Below are 13,080 nucleotides of genomic sequence, written 5' to 3'. Positions count from 1 at the left end.
AAACGGGAAGCACGGCTTTGAACCCGACGTCACCGGCTCTGCTATTAGACACAAAAATAGGGAAAGCGCACCGTTCCTGGAAACACTGCAATACCAGGCCGATGCATGGAGTGGACGGAGCAAGCCCCGGCTCCAGCTCCCTGATCCAAAAATCAATTTAATATGCAGTCCCCGGGTAGGGGACGTATCAGATATCAAACTGATAAGAACAGATACTACACTTGATCTTAGCCAAAAGGCCGAGAAGCGATGCCGTTGTGAGGCGGCGGGGAGGAAGCCGGGGGACGGCAGTACCCACCCCCGCCCGCAACGTCACCGAGCCTCGCCCCGATCGGCCGGGCGGTGGCGCTGCAGCGATGGAGAGTACGGCATCGCTCGTAACTCCCAAACGGTTTGTCGCAGAGCCACGTGCCTCGTGTCATCGGAATCCTTGGCTCGAGCCGGACGAGAAGCAGGCCTCGGATTCGCTCGTCGCACTGACGAAATTTTCGGCTATTTTGGATTTCGTCGAAAACCTACTTTTGCAAACCAGCGCTAGGCATTTGGCCCAGTCCGACCCGGAGCAGTGCAGAAAGATTCCCTGGAGTCTGACTGTCAATAATGATCCAAAAAACCCGGAAATTTCCATTCACCCTGGCGAGGGGACCCCAAAACGTTGGAAGGTCGTGTGGCCGAGTTTGCTAAAATGGCTATAACTCCCGCAAGGAATGAGATCGGTTCACCCAAATCGGCACACCTGTGCAGGGGCTCGGTCTGTGGTCAGGTGTAAAGGGGCGCTGCGACTGGCCACTTGGTGGCGCTGTAAGGTCAAAAAAAATAGGAAATGGATACAAAAAGGACAGCCAAACAAACACGCAAACAGCTACAGCTACGCAACGCTTAGTCCAAACAAAAAGCGAGGTCTGTGAGAAATTTGAACTGAAACGCCCCCCAGGGGGCGATCTTTCAAGACCGCGAGTGACTTTGTTTTCACGCACAACACACACACACACACCAGGTGACAGACCTCCTCACTCTGAACAACTCTCTAAACCATTGATCATCCAGGAAAAAAAAGAGATAAAGACCAAACCACAGCAAAACAAACAAACAAACGAAAAAAGAGACAAAAACCCAACAAAAACATCTGCCTTTTCAAACCAACAAATCCAGGGGAGAGCGCGAACGCAGTCCCTCACTACCATAAATTATGCAGTCGAGATTCCCACATTTGGGGAATTCGCAGGGGTCAGCACGGCCGGAGTGCAATGGACGAGCCTCGCCCTGGGTGAACCACCTTCTTGATCATGGTGTCTCCCCTGCCAGGTAAGTATGAAGCTTTAGGCCGCCTGTCAGAGGAACCGCTTCCCTGTCTACCATCCTTATCAACGGTGACCCCCATCCCAAGCAAAGGAAGGGCGGGTGCCCTGCGTTGACCAAGCGTCTTCTTCTTCTCTTGCTTAATGGCGGATCGCAAACAACTTTTAGGTGCATCGCGCCACCCGCTGCACAGAAGTGTGTAACATCACGTCGTTTGAGCGTTCTTGTGTTCTATTTATTAGCCCAGAGTTTTTACCCCACCTCATTATCAGAAGACTCCAAAGACTTCAGATGGGCGTGCCGGGTGGGGAGACCTCAAGAAACGGGAAGCACGGCTTTGAACCCGACGTCACCGGCTCTGCTATTAGACACAAAAATAGGGAAAGCGCACCGTTCCTGGAAACACTGCAATACCAGGCCGATGCATGGAGTGGACGGAGCAAGCCCCGGCTCCAGCTCCCTGATCCAAAAATCAATTTAATATGCAGTCCCCGGGTAGGGGACGTATCAGATATTAAACTGATAAGAACAGATACTACACTTGATCTTAGCCAAAAGGCCGAGAAGCGATGCCGTTGTGAGGCGGCGGGGAGGAAGCCGGAAACAGCGGCGGCCACCTCGGCCGCGGGCGGTCGCAGAGCCCTGAAACGTCGGGGGACGGCAGTACCCACCCCCGCCCGCAACGTCACCGAGCCTCGCCCCGATCGGCCGGGCGGTGGCGCTGCAGCGATGGAGAGTACGGCATCGCTCGTAACTCCCAAACGGTTTGTCGCAGAGCCACGTGCCTCGTGTCATCGGAATCCTTGGCTCGAGCCGGACGAGAAGCAGGCCTCGGATTCGCTCGTCGCACTGACGAAATTTTCGGCTATTTTGGATTTCGTCGAAAACCTACTTTTGCAAACCAGCGCTAGGCATTTGGCCCAGTCCGACCCGGAGCAGTGCAGAAAGATTCCCTGGAGTCTGACTGTCAATAATGATCCAAAAAACCCGGAAATTTCCATTCACCCTGGCGAGGGGACCCCAAAACGTTGGAAGGTCGTGTGGCCGAGTTTGCTAAAATGGCTATAACTCCCGCAAGGAATGAGATCGGTTCACCCAAATCGGCACACCTGTGCAGGGGCTCGGTCTGTGGTCAGGTGTAAAGGGGCGCTGCGACTGGCCACTTGGTGGCGCTGTAAGGTCAAAAAAAATAGGAAAAGGATACAAAAAGGACAGCCAAACAAACACGCAAACAGCTACAGCTACGCAACGCTTAGTCCAAACAAAAAGCGAGGTCTGTGAGAAATTTGAACTGAAACGCCCCCCAGGGGGCGATCTTTCAAGACCGCGAGTGACTTTGTTTTCACGCACAACACACACACACACACCAGGTGACAGACCTCCTCACTCTGAACAACTCTCTAAACCATTGATCATCCAGGAAAAAAAAGAGATAAAGACCAAACCACAGCAAAACAAACAAACAAACGAAAAAAGAGACAAAAACCCAACAAAAACATCTGCCTTTTCAAACCAACAAATCCAGGGGAGAGCGCGAACGCAGTCCCCCACTACCATAAATTATGCAGTCGAGATTCCCACATTTGGGGAATTCGCAGGGGTCAGCACGGCCGGAGTGCAATGGACGAGCCTCGCCCTGGGTGAACCACCTTCTTGATCATGGTGTCTCCCCTGCCAGGTAAGTATGAAGCTTTAGGCCGCCTGTCAGAGGAACCGCTTCCCTGTCTACCATCCTTATCAACGGTGACCCCCATCCCAAGCAAAGGAAGGGCGGGTGCCCTGCGTTGACCAAGCGTCTTCTTCTTCTCTTGCTTAATGGCGGATCGCAAACAACTTTTAGGTGCATCGCGCCACCCGCTGCACAGAAGTGTGTAACATCACGTCGTTTGAGCGTTCTTGTGTTCTATTTATTAGCCCAGAGTTTTTACCCCACCTCATTATCAGAAGACTCCAAAGACTTCAGATGGGCGTGCCGGGTGGGGAGACCTCAAGAAACGGGAAGCACGGCTTTGAACCCGACGTCACCGGCTCTGCTATTAGACACAAAAATAGGGAAAGCGCACCGTTCCTGGAAACACTGCAATACCAGGCCGATGCATGGAGTGGACGGAGCAAGCCCCGGCTCCAGCTCCCTGATCCAAAAATCAATTTAATATGCAGTCCCCGGGTAGGGGACGTATCAGATATTAAACTGATAAGAACAGATACTACACTTGATCTTAGCCAAAAGGCCGAGAAGCGATGCCGTTGTGAGGCGGCGGGGAGGAAGCCGGAAACAGCGGCGGCCACCTCGGCCGCGGGCGGTCGCAGAGCCCTGAAACGTCGGGGGACGGCAGTACCCACCCCCGCCCGCAACGTCACCGAGCCTCGCCCCGATCGGCCGGGCGGTGGCGCTGCAGCGATGGAGAGTACGGCATCGCTCGTAACTCCCAAACGGTTTGTCGCAGAGCCACGTGCCTCGTGTCATCGGAATCCTTGGCTCGAGCCGGACGAGAAGCAGGCCTCGGATTCGCTCGTCGCACTGACGAAATTTTCGGCTATTTTGGATTTCGTCGAAAACCTACTTTTGCAAACCAGCGCTAGGCATTTGGCCCAGTCCGACCCGGAGCAGTGCAGAAAGATTCCCTGGAGTCTGACTGTCAATAATGATCCAAAAAACCCGGAAATTTCCATTCACCCTGGCGAGGGGACCCCAAAACGTTGGAAGGTCGTGTGGCCGAGTTTGCTAAAATGGCTATAACTCCCGCAAGGAATGAGATCGGTTCACCCAAATCGGCACACCTGTGCAGGGGCTCGGTCTGTGGTCAGGTGTAAAGGGGCGCTGCGACTGGCCACTTGGTGGCGCTGTAAGGTCAAAAAAAATAGGAAATGGATACAAAAAGGACAGCCAAACAAACACGCAAACAGCTACAGCTACGCAACGCTTAGTCCAAACAAAAAGCGAGGTCTGTGAGAAATTTGAACTGAAACGCCCCCCAGGGGGCGATCTTTCAAGACCGCGAGTGACTTTGTTTTCACGCACAACACACACACACACACCAGGTGACAGACCTCCTCACTCTGAACAACTCTCTAAACCATTGATCATCCAGGAAAAAAAAGAGATAAAGACCAAACCACAGCAAAACAAACAAACAAACGAAAAAAGAGACAAAAACCCAACAAAAACATCTGCCTTTTCAAACCAACAAATCCAGGGGAGAGCGCGAACGCAGTCCCTCACTACCATAAATTATGCAGTCGAGATTCCCACATTTGGGGAATTCGCAGGGGTCAGCACGGCCGGAGTGCAATGGACGAGCCTCGCCCTGGGTGAACCACCTTCTTGATCATGGTGTCTCCCCTGCCAGGTAAGTATGAAGCTTTAGGCCGCCTGTCAGAGGAACCGCTTCCCTGTCTACCATCCTTATCAACGGTGACCCCCATCCCAAGCAAAGGAAGGGCGGGTGCCCTGCGTTGACCAAGCGTCTTCTTCTTCTCTTGCTTAATGGCGGATCGCAAACAACTTTTAGGTGCATCGCGCCACCCGCTGCACAGAAGTGTGTAACATCACGTCGTTTGAGCGTTCTTGTGTTCTATTTATTAGCCCAGAGTTTTTACCCCACCTCATTATCAGAAGACTCCAAAGACTTCAGATGGGCGTGCCGGGTGGGGAGACCTCAAGAAACGGGAAGCACGGCTTTGAACCCGACGTCACCGGCTCTGCTATTAGACACAAAAATAGGGAAAGCGCACCGTTCCTGGAAACACTGCAATACCAGGCCGATGCATGGAGTGGACGGAGCAAGCCCCGGCTCCAGCTCCCTGATCCAAAAATCAATTTAATATGCAGTCCCCGGGTAGGGGACGTATCAGATATTAAACTGATAAGAACAGATACTACACTTGATCTTAGCCAAAAGGCCGAGAAGCGATGCCGTTGTGAGGCGGCGGGGAGGAAGCCGGAAACAGCGGCGGCCACCTCGGCCGCGGGCGGTCGCAGAGCCCTGAAACGTCGGGGGACGGCAGTACCCACCCCCGCCCGCAACGTCACCGAGCCTCGCCCCGATCGGCCGGGCGGTGGCGCTGCAGCGATGGAGAGTACGGCATCGCTCGTAACTCCCAAACGGTTTGTCGCAGAGCCACGTGCCTCGTGTCATCGGAATCCTTGGCTCGAGCCGGACGAGAAGCAGGCCTCGGATTCGCTCGTCGCACTGACGAAATTTTCGGCTATTTTGGATTTCGTCGAAAACCTACTTTTGCAAACCAGCGCTAGGCATTTGGCCCAGTCCGACCCGGAGCAGTGCAGAAAGATTCCCTGGAGTCTGACTGTCAATAATGATCCAAAAAACCCGGAAATTTCCATTCACCCTGGCGAGGGGACCCCAAAACGTTGGAAGGTCGTGTGGCCGAGTTTGCTAAAATGGCTATAACTCCCGCAAGGAATGAGATCGGTTCACCCAAATCGGCACACCTGTGCAGGGGCTCGGTCTGTGGTCAGGTGTAAAGGGGCGCTGCGACTGGCCACTTGGTGGCGCTGTAAGGTCAAAAAAAATAGGAAAAGGATACAAAAAGGACAGCCAAACAAACACGCAAACAGCTACAGCTACGCAACGCTTAGTCCAAACAAAAAGCGAGGTCTGTGAGAAATTTGAACTGAAACGCCCCCCAGGGGGCGATCTTTCAAGACCGCGAGTGACTTTGTTTTCACGCACAACACACACACACACACCAGGTGACAGACCTCCTCACTCTGAACAACTCTCTAAACCATTGATCATCCAGGAAAAAAAAGAGATAAAGACCAAACCACAGCAAAACAAACAAACAAACGAAAAAAGAGACAAAAACCCAACAAAAACATCTGCCTTTTCAAACCAACAAATCCAGGGGAGAGCGCGAACGCAGTCCCCCACTACCATAAATTATGCAGTCGAGATTCCCACATTTGGGGAATTCGCAGGGGTCAGCACGGCCGGAGTGCAATGGACGAGCCTCGCCCTGGGTGAACCACCTTCTTGATCATGGTGTCTCCCCTGCCAGGTAAGTATGAAGCTTTAGGCCGCCTGTCAGAGGAACCGCTTCCCTGTCTACCATCCTTATCAACGGTGACCCCCATCCCAAGCAAAGGAAGGGCGGGTGCCCTGCGTTGACCAAGCGTCTTCTTCTTCTCTTGCTTAATGGCGGATCGCAAACAACTTTTAGGTGCATCGCGCCACCCGCTGCACAGAAGTGTGTAACATCACGTCGTTTGAGCGTTCTTGTGTTCTATTTATTAGCCCAGAGTTTTTACCCCACCTCATTATCAGAAGACTCCAAAGACTTCAGATGGGCGTGCCGGGTGGGGAGACCTCAAGAAACGGGAAGCACGGCTTTGAACCCGACGTCACCGGCTCTGCTATTAGACACAAAAATAGGGAAAGCGCACCGTTCCTGGAAACACTGCAATACCAGGCCGATGCATGGAGTGGACGGAGCAAGCCCCGGCTCCAGCTCCCTGATCCAAAAATCAATTTAATATGCAGTCCCCGGGTAGGGGACGTATCAGATATTAAACTGATAAGAACAGATACTACACTTGATCTTAGCCAAAAGGCCGAGAAGCGATGCCGTTGTGAGGCGGCGGGGAGGAAGCCGGAAACAGCGGCGGCCACCTCGGCCGCGGGCGGTCGCAGAGCCCTGAAACGTCGGGGGACGGCAGTACCCACCCCCGCCCGCAACGTCACCGAGCCTCGCCCCGATCGGCCGGGCGGTGGCGCTGCAGCGATGGAGAGTACGGCATCGCTCGTAACTCCCAAACGGTTTGTCGCAGAGCCACGTGCCTCGTGTCATCGGAATCCTTGGCTCGAGCCGGACGAGAAGCAGGCCTCGGATTCGCTCGTCGCACTGACGAAATTTTCGGCTATTTTGGATTTCGTCGAAAACCTACTTTTGCAAACCAGCGCTAGGCATTTGGCCCAGTCCGACCCGGAGCAGTGCAGAAAGATTCCCTGGAGTCTGACTGTCAATAATGATCCAAAAAACCCGGAAATTTCCATTCACCCTGGCGAGGGGACCCCAAAACGTTGGAAGGTCGTGTGGCCGAGTTTGCTAAAATGGCTATAACTCCCGCAAGGAATGAGATCGGTTCACCCAAATCGGCACACCTGTGCAGGGGCTCGGTCTGTGGTCAGGTGTAAAGGGGCGCTGCGACTGGCCACTTGGTGGCGCTGTAAGGTCAAAAAAAATAGGAAAAGGATACAAAAAGGACAGCCAAACAAACACGCAAACAGCTACAGCTACGCAACGCTTAGTCCAAACAAAAAGCGAGGTCTGTGAGAAATTTGAACTGAAACGCCCCCCAGGGGGCGATCTTTCAAGACCGCGAGTGACTTTGTTTTCACGCACAACACACACACACACACCAGGTGACAGACCTCCTCACTCTGAACAACTCTCTAAACCATTGATCATCCAGGAAAAAAAAGAGATAAAGACCAAACCACAGCAAAACAAACAAACAAACGAAAAAAGAGACAAAAACCCAACAAAAACATCTGCCTTTTCAAACCAACAAATCCAGGGGAGAGCGCGAACGCAGTCCCCCACTACCATAAATTATGCAGTCGAGATTCCCACATTTGGGGAATTCGCAGGGGTCAGCACGGCCGGAGTGCAATGGACGAGCCTCGCCCTGGGTGAACCACCTTCTTGATCATGGTGTCTCCCCTGCCAGGTAAGTATGAAGCTTTAGGCCGCCTGTCAGAGGAACCGCTTCCCTGTCTACCATCCTTATCAACGGTGACCCCCATCCCAAGCAAAGGAAGGGCGGGTGCCCTGCGTTGACCAAGCGTCTTCTTCTTCTCTTGCTTAATGGCGGATCGCAAACAACTTTTAGGTGCATCGCGCCACCCGCTGCACAGAAGTGTGTAACATCACGTCGTTTGAGCGTTCTTGTGTTCTATTTATTAGCCCAGAGTTTTTACCCCACCTCATTATCAGAAGACTCCAAAGACTTCAGATGGGCGTGCCGGGTGGGGAGACCTCAAGAAACGGGAAGCACGGCTTTGAACCCGACGTCACCGGCTCTGCTATTAGACACAAAAATAGGGAAAGCGCACCGTTCCTGGAAACACTGCAATACCAGGCCGATGCATGGAGTGGACGGAGCAAGCCCCGGCTCCAGCTCCCTGATCCAAAAATCAATTTAATATGCAGTCCCCGGGTAGGGGACGTATCAGATATTAAACTGATAAGAACAGATACTACACTTGATCTTAGCCAAAAGGCCGAGAAGCGATGCCGTTGTGAGGCGGCGGGGAGGAAGCCGGAAACAGCGGCGGCCACCTCGGCCGCGGGCGGTCGCAGAGCCCTGAAACGTCGGGGGACGGCAGTACCCACCCCCGCCCGCAACGTCACCGAGCCTCGCCCCGATCGGCCGGGCGGTGGCGCTGCAGCGATGGAGAGTACGGCATCGCTCGTAACTCCCAAACGGTTTGTCGCAGAGCCACGTGCCTCATGTCATCGGAATCCTTGGCTCGAGCCGGACGAGAAGCAGGCCTCGGATTCGCTCGTCGCACTGACGAAATTTTCGACTATTTTGGATTTCGTCGAAAACCTACTTTTGCAAACCAGCGCTAGGCATTTGGCCCAGTCCGACCCGGAGCAGTGCAGAAAGATTCCCTGGAGTCTGACTGTCAATAATGATCCAAAAAACCCGGAAATTTCCATTCACCCTGGCGAGGGGACCCCAAAACGTTGGAAGGTCGTGTGGCCGAGTTTGCTAAAATGGCTATAACTCCCGCAAGGAATGAGATCGGTTCACCCAAATCGGCACACCTGTGCAGGGGCTCGGTCTGTGGTCAGGTGTAAAGGGGCGCTGCGACTGGCCACTTGGTGGCGCTGTAAGGTCAAAAAAAATAGGAAAAGGATACAAAAAGGACAGCCAAACAAACACGCAAACAGCTACAGCTACGCAACGCTTAGTCCAAACAAAAAGCGAGGTCTGTGAGAAATTTGAACTGAAACGCCCCCCAGGGGGCGATCTTTCAAGACCGCGAGTGACTTTGTTTTCACGCACAACACACACACACACACCAGGTGACAGACCTCCTCACTCTGAACAACTCTCTAAACCATTGATCATCCAGGAAAAAAAAGAGATAAAGACCAAACCACAGCAAAACAAACAAACAAACGAAAAAAGAGACAAAAACCCAACAAAAACATCTGCCTTTTCAAACCAACAAATCCAGGGGAGAGCGCGAACGCAGTCCCCCACTACCATAAATTATGCAGTCGAGATTCCCACATTTGGGGAATTCGCAGGGGTCAGCACGGCCGGAGTGCAATGGACGAGCCTCGCCCTGGGTGAACCACCTTCTTGATCATGGTGTCTCCCCTGCCAGGTAAGTATGAAGCTTTAGGCCGCCTGTCAGAGGAACCGCTTCCCTGTCTACCATCCTTATCAACGGTGACCCCCATCCCAAGCAAAGGAAGGGCGGGTGCACTGCGTTGACCAAGCGTCTTCTTCTTCTCTTGCTTAATGGCGGATCGCAAACAACTTTTAGGTGCATCGCGCCACCCGCTGCACAGAAGTGTGTAACATCACGTCGTTTGAGCGTTCTTGTGTTCTATTTATTAGCCCAGAGTTTTTACCCCACCTCATTATCAGAAGACTCCAAAGACTTCAGATGGGCGTGCCGGGTGGGGAGACCTCAAGAAACGGGAAGCACGGCTTTGAACCCGACGTCACCGGCTCTGCTATTAGACACAAAAATAGGGAAAGCGCACCGTTCCTGGAAACACTGCAATACCAGGCCGATGCATGGAGTGGACGGAGCAAGCCCCGGCTCCAGCTCCCTGATCCAAAAATCAATTTAATATGCAGTCCCCGGGTAGGGGACGTATCAGATATTAAACTGATAAGAACAGATACTACACTTGATCTTAGCCAAAAGGCCGAGAAGCGATGCCGTTGTGAGGCGGCGGGGAGGAAGCCGGAAACAGCGGCGGCCACCTCGGCCGCGGGCGGTCGCAGAGCCCTGAAACGTCGGGGGACGGCAGTACCCACCCCCGCCCGCAACGTCACCGAGCCTCGCCCCGATCGGCCGGGCGGTGGCGCTGCAGCGATGGAGAGTACGGCATCGCTCGTAACTCCCAAACGGTTTGTCGCAGAGCCACGTGCCTCGTGTCATCGGAATCCTTGGCTCGAGCCGGACGAGAAGCAGGCCTCGGATTCGCTCGTCGCACTGACGAAATTTTCGACTATTTTGGATTTCGTCGAAAACCTACTTTTGCAAACCAGCGCTAGGCATTTGGCCCAGTCCGACCCGGAGCAGTGCAGAAAGATTCCCTGGAGTCTGACTGTCAATAATGATCCAAAAAACCCGGAAATTTCCATTCACCCTGGCGAGGGGACCCCAAAACGTTGGAAGGTCGTGTGGCCGAGTTTGCTAAAATGGCTATAACTCCCGCAAGGAATGAGATCGGTTCACCCAAATCGGCACACCTGTGCAGGGGCTCGGTCTGTGGTCAGGTGTAAAGGGGCGCTGCGACTGGCCACTTGGTGGCGCTGTAAGGTCAAAAAAAATAGGAAAAGGATACAAAAAGGACAGCCAAACAAACACGCAAACAGCTACAGCTACGCAACGCTTAGTCCAAACAAAAAGCGAGGTCTGTGAGAAATTTGAACTGAAACGCCCCCCAGGGGGCGATCTTTCAAGACCGCGAGTGACTTTGTTTTCACGCACAACACACACACACACACCAGGTGACAGACCTCCTCACTCTGAACAACTCTCTAAACCATTGATCATCCAGGAAAAAAAAGAGATAAAGACCAAACCACAGCAAAACAAACAAACAAACGAAAAAAGAGACGAAAACCCAACAAAAACATCTGCCTTTTCAAACCAACAAATCCAGGGGAGAGCGCGAACGCAGTCCCCCACTACCATAAATTATGCAGTCGAGATTCCCACATTTGGGGAATTCGCAGGGGTCAGCACGGCCGGAGTGCAATGGACGAGCCTCGCCCTGGGTGAACCACCTTCTTGATCATGGTGTCTCCCCTGCCAGGTAAGTATGAAGCTTTAGGCCGCCTGTCAGAGGAACCGCTTCCCTGTCTACCATCCTTATCAACGGTGACCCCCATCCCAAGCAAAGGAAGGGCGGGTGCCCTGCGTTGACCAAGCGTCTTCTTCTTCTCTTGCTTAATGGCGGATCGCAAACAACTTTTAGGTGCATCGCGCCACCCGCTGCACAGAAGTGTGTAACATCACGTCGTTTGAGCGTTCTTGTGTTCTATTTATTAGCCCAGAGTTTTTACCCCACCTCATTATCAGAAGACTCCAAAGACTTCAGATGGGCGTGCCGGGTGGGGAGACCTCAAGAAACGGGAAGCACGGCTTTGAACCCGACGTCACCGGCTCTGCTATTAGACACAAAAATAGGGAAAGCGCACCGTTCCTGGAAACACTGCAATACCAGGCCGATGCATGGAGTGGACGGAGCAAGCCCCGGCTCCAGCTCCCTGATCCAAAAATCAATTTAATATGCAGTCCCCGGGTAGGGGACGTATCAGATATTAAACTGATAAGAACAGATACTACACTTGATCTTAGCCAAAAGGCCGAGAAGCGATGCCGTTGTGAGGCGGCGGGGAGGAAGCCGGAAACAGCGGCGGCCACCTCGGCCGCGGGCGGTCGCAGAGCCCTGAAACGTCGGGGGACGGCAGTACCCACCCCCGCCCGCAACGTCACCGAGCCTCGCCCCGATCGGCCGGGCGGTGGCGCTGCAGCGATGGAGAGTACGGCATCGCTCGTAACTCCCAAACGGTTTGTCGCAGAGCCACGTGCCTCGTGTCATCGGAATCCTTGGCTCGAGCCGGACGAGAAGCAGGCCTCGGATTCGCTCGTCGCACTGACGAAATTTTCGGCTATTTTGGATTTCGTCGAAAACCTACTTTTGCAAACCAGCGCTAGGCATTTGGCCCAGTCCGACCCGGAGCAGTGCAGAAAGATTCCCTGGAGTCTGACTGTCAATAATGATCCAAAAAACCCGGAAATTTCCATTCACCCTGGCGAGGGGACCCCAAAACGTTGGAAGGTCGTGTGGCCGAGTTTGCTAAAATGGCTATAACTCCCGCAAGGAATGAGATCGGTTCACCCAAATCGGCACACCTGTGCAGGGGCTCGGTCTGTGGTCAGGTGTAAAGGGGCGCTGCGACTGGCCACTTGGTGGCGCTGTAAGGTCAAAAAAAATAGGAAATGGATACAAAAAGGACAGCCAAACAAACACGCAAACAGCTACAGCTACGCAACGCTTAGTCCAAACAAAAAGCGAGGTCTGTGAGAAATTTGAACTGAAACGCCCCCCAGGGGGCGATCTTTCAAGACCGCGAGTGACTTTGTTTTCACGCACAACACACACACACACACCAGGTGACAGACCTCCTCACTCTGAACAACTCTCTAAACCATTGATCATCCAGGAAAAAAAAGAGATAAAGACCAAACCACAGCAAAACAAACAAACAAACGAAAAAAGAGACAAAAACCCAACAAAAACATCTGCCTTTTCAAACCAACAAATCCAGGGGAGAGCGCGAACGCAGTCCCCCACTACCATAAATTATGCAGTCGAGATTCCCACATTTGGGGAATTCGCAGGGGTCAGCACGGCCGGAGTGCAATGGACGAGCCTCGCCCTGGGTGAACCACCTTCTTGATCATGGTGTCTCCCCTGCCAGGTAAGTATGAAGCTTTAGGCCGCCTGTCAGAGGAACCGCTTCCCTGTCTACCATCCTTATCAACGGTGACC

General features: G+C 53.2%; 16 non-coding genes across 16 annotated transcripts; all 16 read right to left on the bottom strand.

The window, feature by feature from the left end:
• Positions 1–60: 60 nt before the first annotated feature.
• LOC141310955 (U2 spliceosomal RNA) lies at positions 61–251 on the bottom strand. The gene has a single exon (XR_012348431.1). It is a non-coding gene; the product is annotated as a U2 spliceosomal RNA (small nuclear RNA).
• Positions 252–1,149: 898 nt separating this feature from the next.
• On the bottom strand, positions 1,150–1,313 carry LOC141310755 (U1 spliceosomal RNA). Its single transcript, XR_012348234.1, has one exon. It is a non-coding gene; the product is annotated as a U1 spliceosomal RNA (small nuclear RNA).
• A 366-nt stretch (positions 1,314–1,679) lies between these two features.
• On the bottom strand, positions 1,680–1,870 carry LOC141310861 (U2 spliceosomal RNA). Its single transcript, XR_012348338.1, has one exon. It is a non-coding gene; the product is annotated as a U2 spliceosomal RNA (small nuclear RNA).
• Positions 1,871–2,821: 951 nt separating this feature from the next.
• LOC141310639 (U1 spliceosomal RNA) lies at positions 2,822–2,985 on the bottom strand. The gene has a single exon (XR_012348117.1). It is a non-coding gene; the product is annotated as a U1 spliceosomal RNA (small nuclear RNA).
• Positions 2,986–3,351: 366 nt separating this feature from the next.
• Positions 3,352–3,542, bottom strand: LOC141310860 (U2 spliceosomal RNA). The gene has a single exon (XR_012348337.1). It is a non-coding gene; the product is annotated as a U2 spliceosomal RNA (small nuclear RNA).
• A 951-nt stretch (positions 3,543–4,493) lies between these two features.
• LOC141310754 (U1 spliceosomal RNA) lies at positions 4,494–4,657 on the bottom strand. Its single transcript, XR_012348233.1, has one exon. It is a non-coding gene; the product is annotated as a U1 spliceosomal RNA (small nuclear RNA).
• A 366-nt stretch (positions 4,658–5,023) lies between these two features.
• On the bottom strand, positions 5,024–5,214 carry LOC141310858 (U2 spliceosomal RNA). Its single transcript, XR_012348335.1, has one exon. It is a non-coding gene; the product is annotated as a U2 spliceosomal RNA (small nuclear RNA).
• Positions 5,215–6,165: 951 nt separating this feature from the next.
• Positions 6,166–6,329, bottom strand: LOC141310637 (U1 spliceosomal RNA). Its single transcript, XR_012348115.1, has one exon. It is a non-coding gene; the product is annotated as a U1 spliceosomal RNA (small nuclear RNA).
• A 366-nt stretch (positions 6,330–6,695) lies between these two features.
• LOC141310857 (U2 spliceosomal RNA) lies at positions 6,696–6,886 on the bottom strand. Its single transcript, XR_012348334.1, has one exon. It is a non-coding gene; the product is annotated as a U2 spliceosomal RNA (small nuclear RNA).
• Positions 6,887–7,837: 951 nt separating this feature from the next.
• Positions 7,838–8,001, bottom strand: LOC141310636 (U1 spliceosomal RNA). The gene has a single exon (XR_012348114.1). It is a non-coding gene; the product is annotated as a U1 spliceosomal RNA (small nuclear RNA).
• A 366-nt stretch (positions 8,002–8,367) lies between these two features.
• On the bottom strand, positions 8,368–8,558 carry LOC141310855 (U2 spliceosomal RNA). The gene has a single exon (XR_012348333.1). It is a non-coding gene; the product is annotated as a U2 spliceosomal RNA (small nuclear RNA).
• A 951-nt stretch (positions 8,559–9,509) lies between these two features.
• LOC141310634 (U1 spliceosomal RNA) lies at positions 9,510–9,673 on the bottom strand. Its single transcript, XR_012348113.1, has one exon. It is a non-coding gene; the product is annotated as a U1 spliceosomal RNA (small nuclear RNA).
• Positions 9,674–10,039: 366 nt separating this feature from the next.
• Positions 10,040–10,230, bottom strand: LOC141310854 (U2 spliceosomal RNA). The gene has a single exon (XR_012348332.1). It is a non-coding gene; the product is annotated as a U2 spliceosomal RNA (small nuclear RNA).
• Positions 10,231–11,181: 951 nt separating this feature from the next.
• On the bottom strand, positions 11,182–11,345 carry LOC141310633 (U1 spliceosomal RNA). Its single transcript, XR_012348112.1, has one exon. It is a non-coding gene; the product is annotated as a U1 spliceosomal RNA (small nuclear RNA).
• A 366-nt stretch (positions 11,346–11,711) lies between these two features.
• LOC141310853 (U2 spliceosomal RNA) lies at positions 11,712–11,902 on the bottom strand. The gene has a single exon (XR_012348331.1). It is a non-coding gene; the product is annotated as a U2 spliceosomal RNA (small nuclear RNA).
• A 951-nt stretch (positions 11,903–12,853) lies between these two features.
• Positions 12,854–13,017, bottom strand: LOC141310632 (U1 spliceosomal RNA). The gene has a single exon (XR_012348111.1). It is a non-coding gene; the product is annotated as a U1 spliceosomal RNA (small nuclear RNA).
• Between the last annotated feature and the right edge of the window lie 63 nt (positions 13,018–13,080).

The sequence above is a fragment of the Garra rufa genome, unplaced genomic scaffold, assembly GCF_049309525.1.
Source record: "Garra rufa unplaced genomic scaffold, GarRuf1.0 hap1_unplaced_003, whole genome shotgun sequence".
NCBI classification, from domain to species: Eukaryota; Metazoa; Chordata; class Actinopteri; order Cypriniformes; family Cyprinidae; genus Garra; species Garra rufa.
Note: the sequence above shows the minus strand (reverse complement) of the source record. Positions and strands in the feature narration are given on the sequence as shown.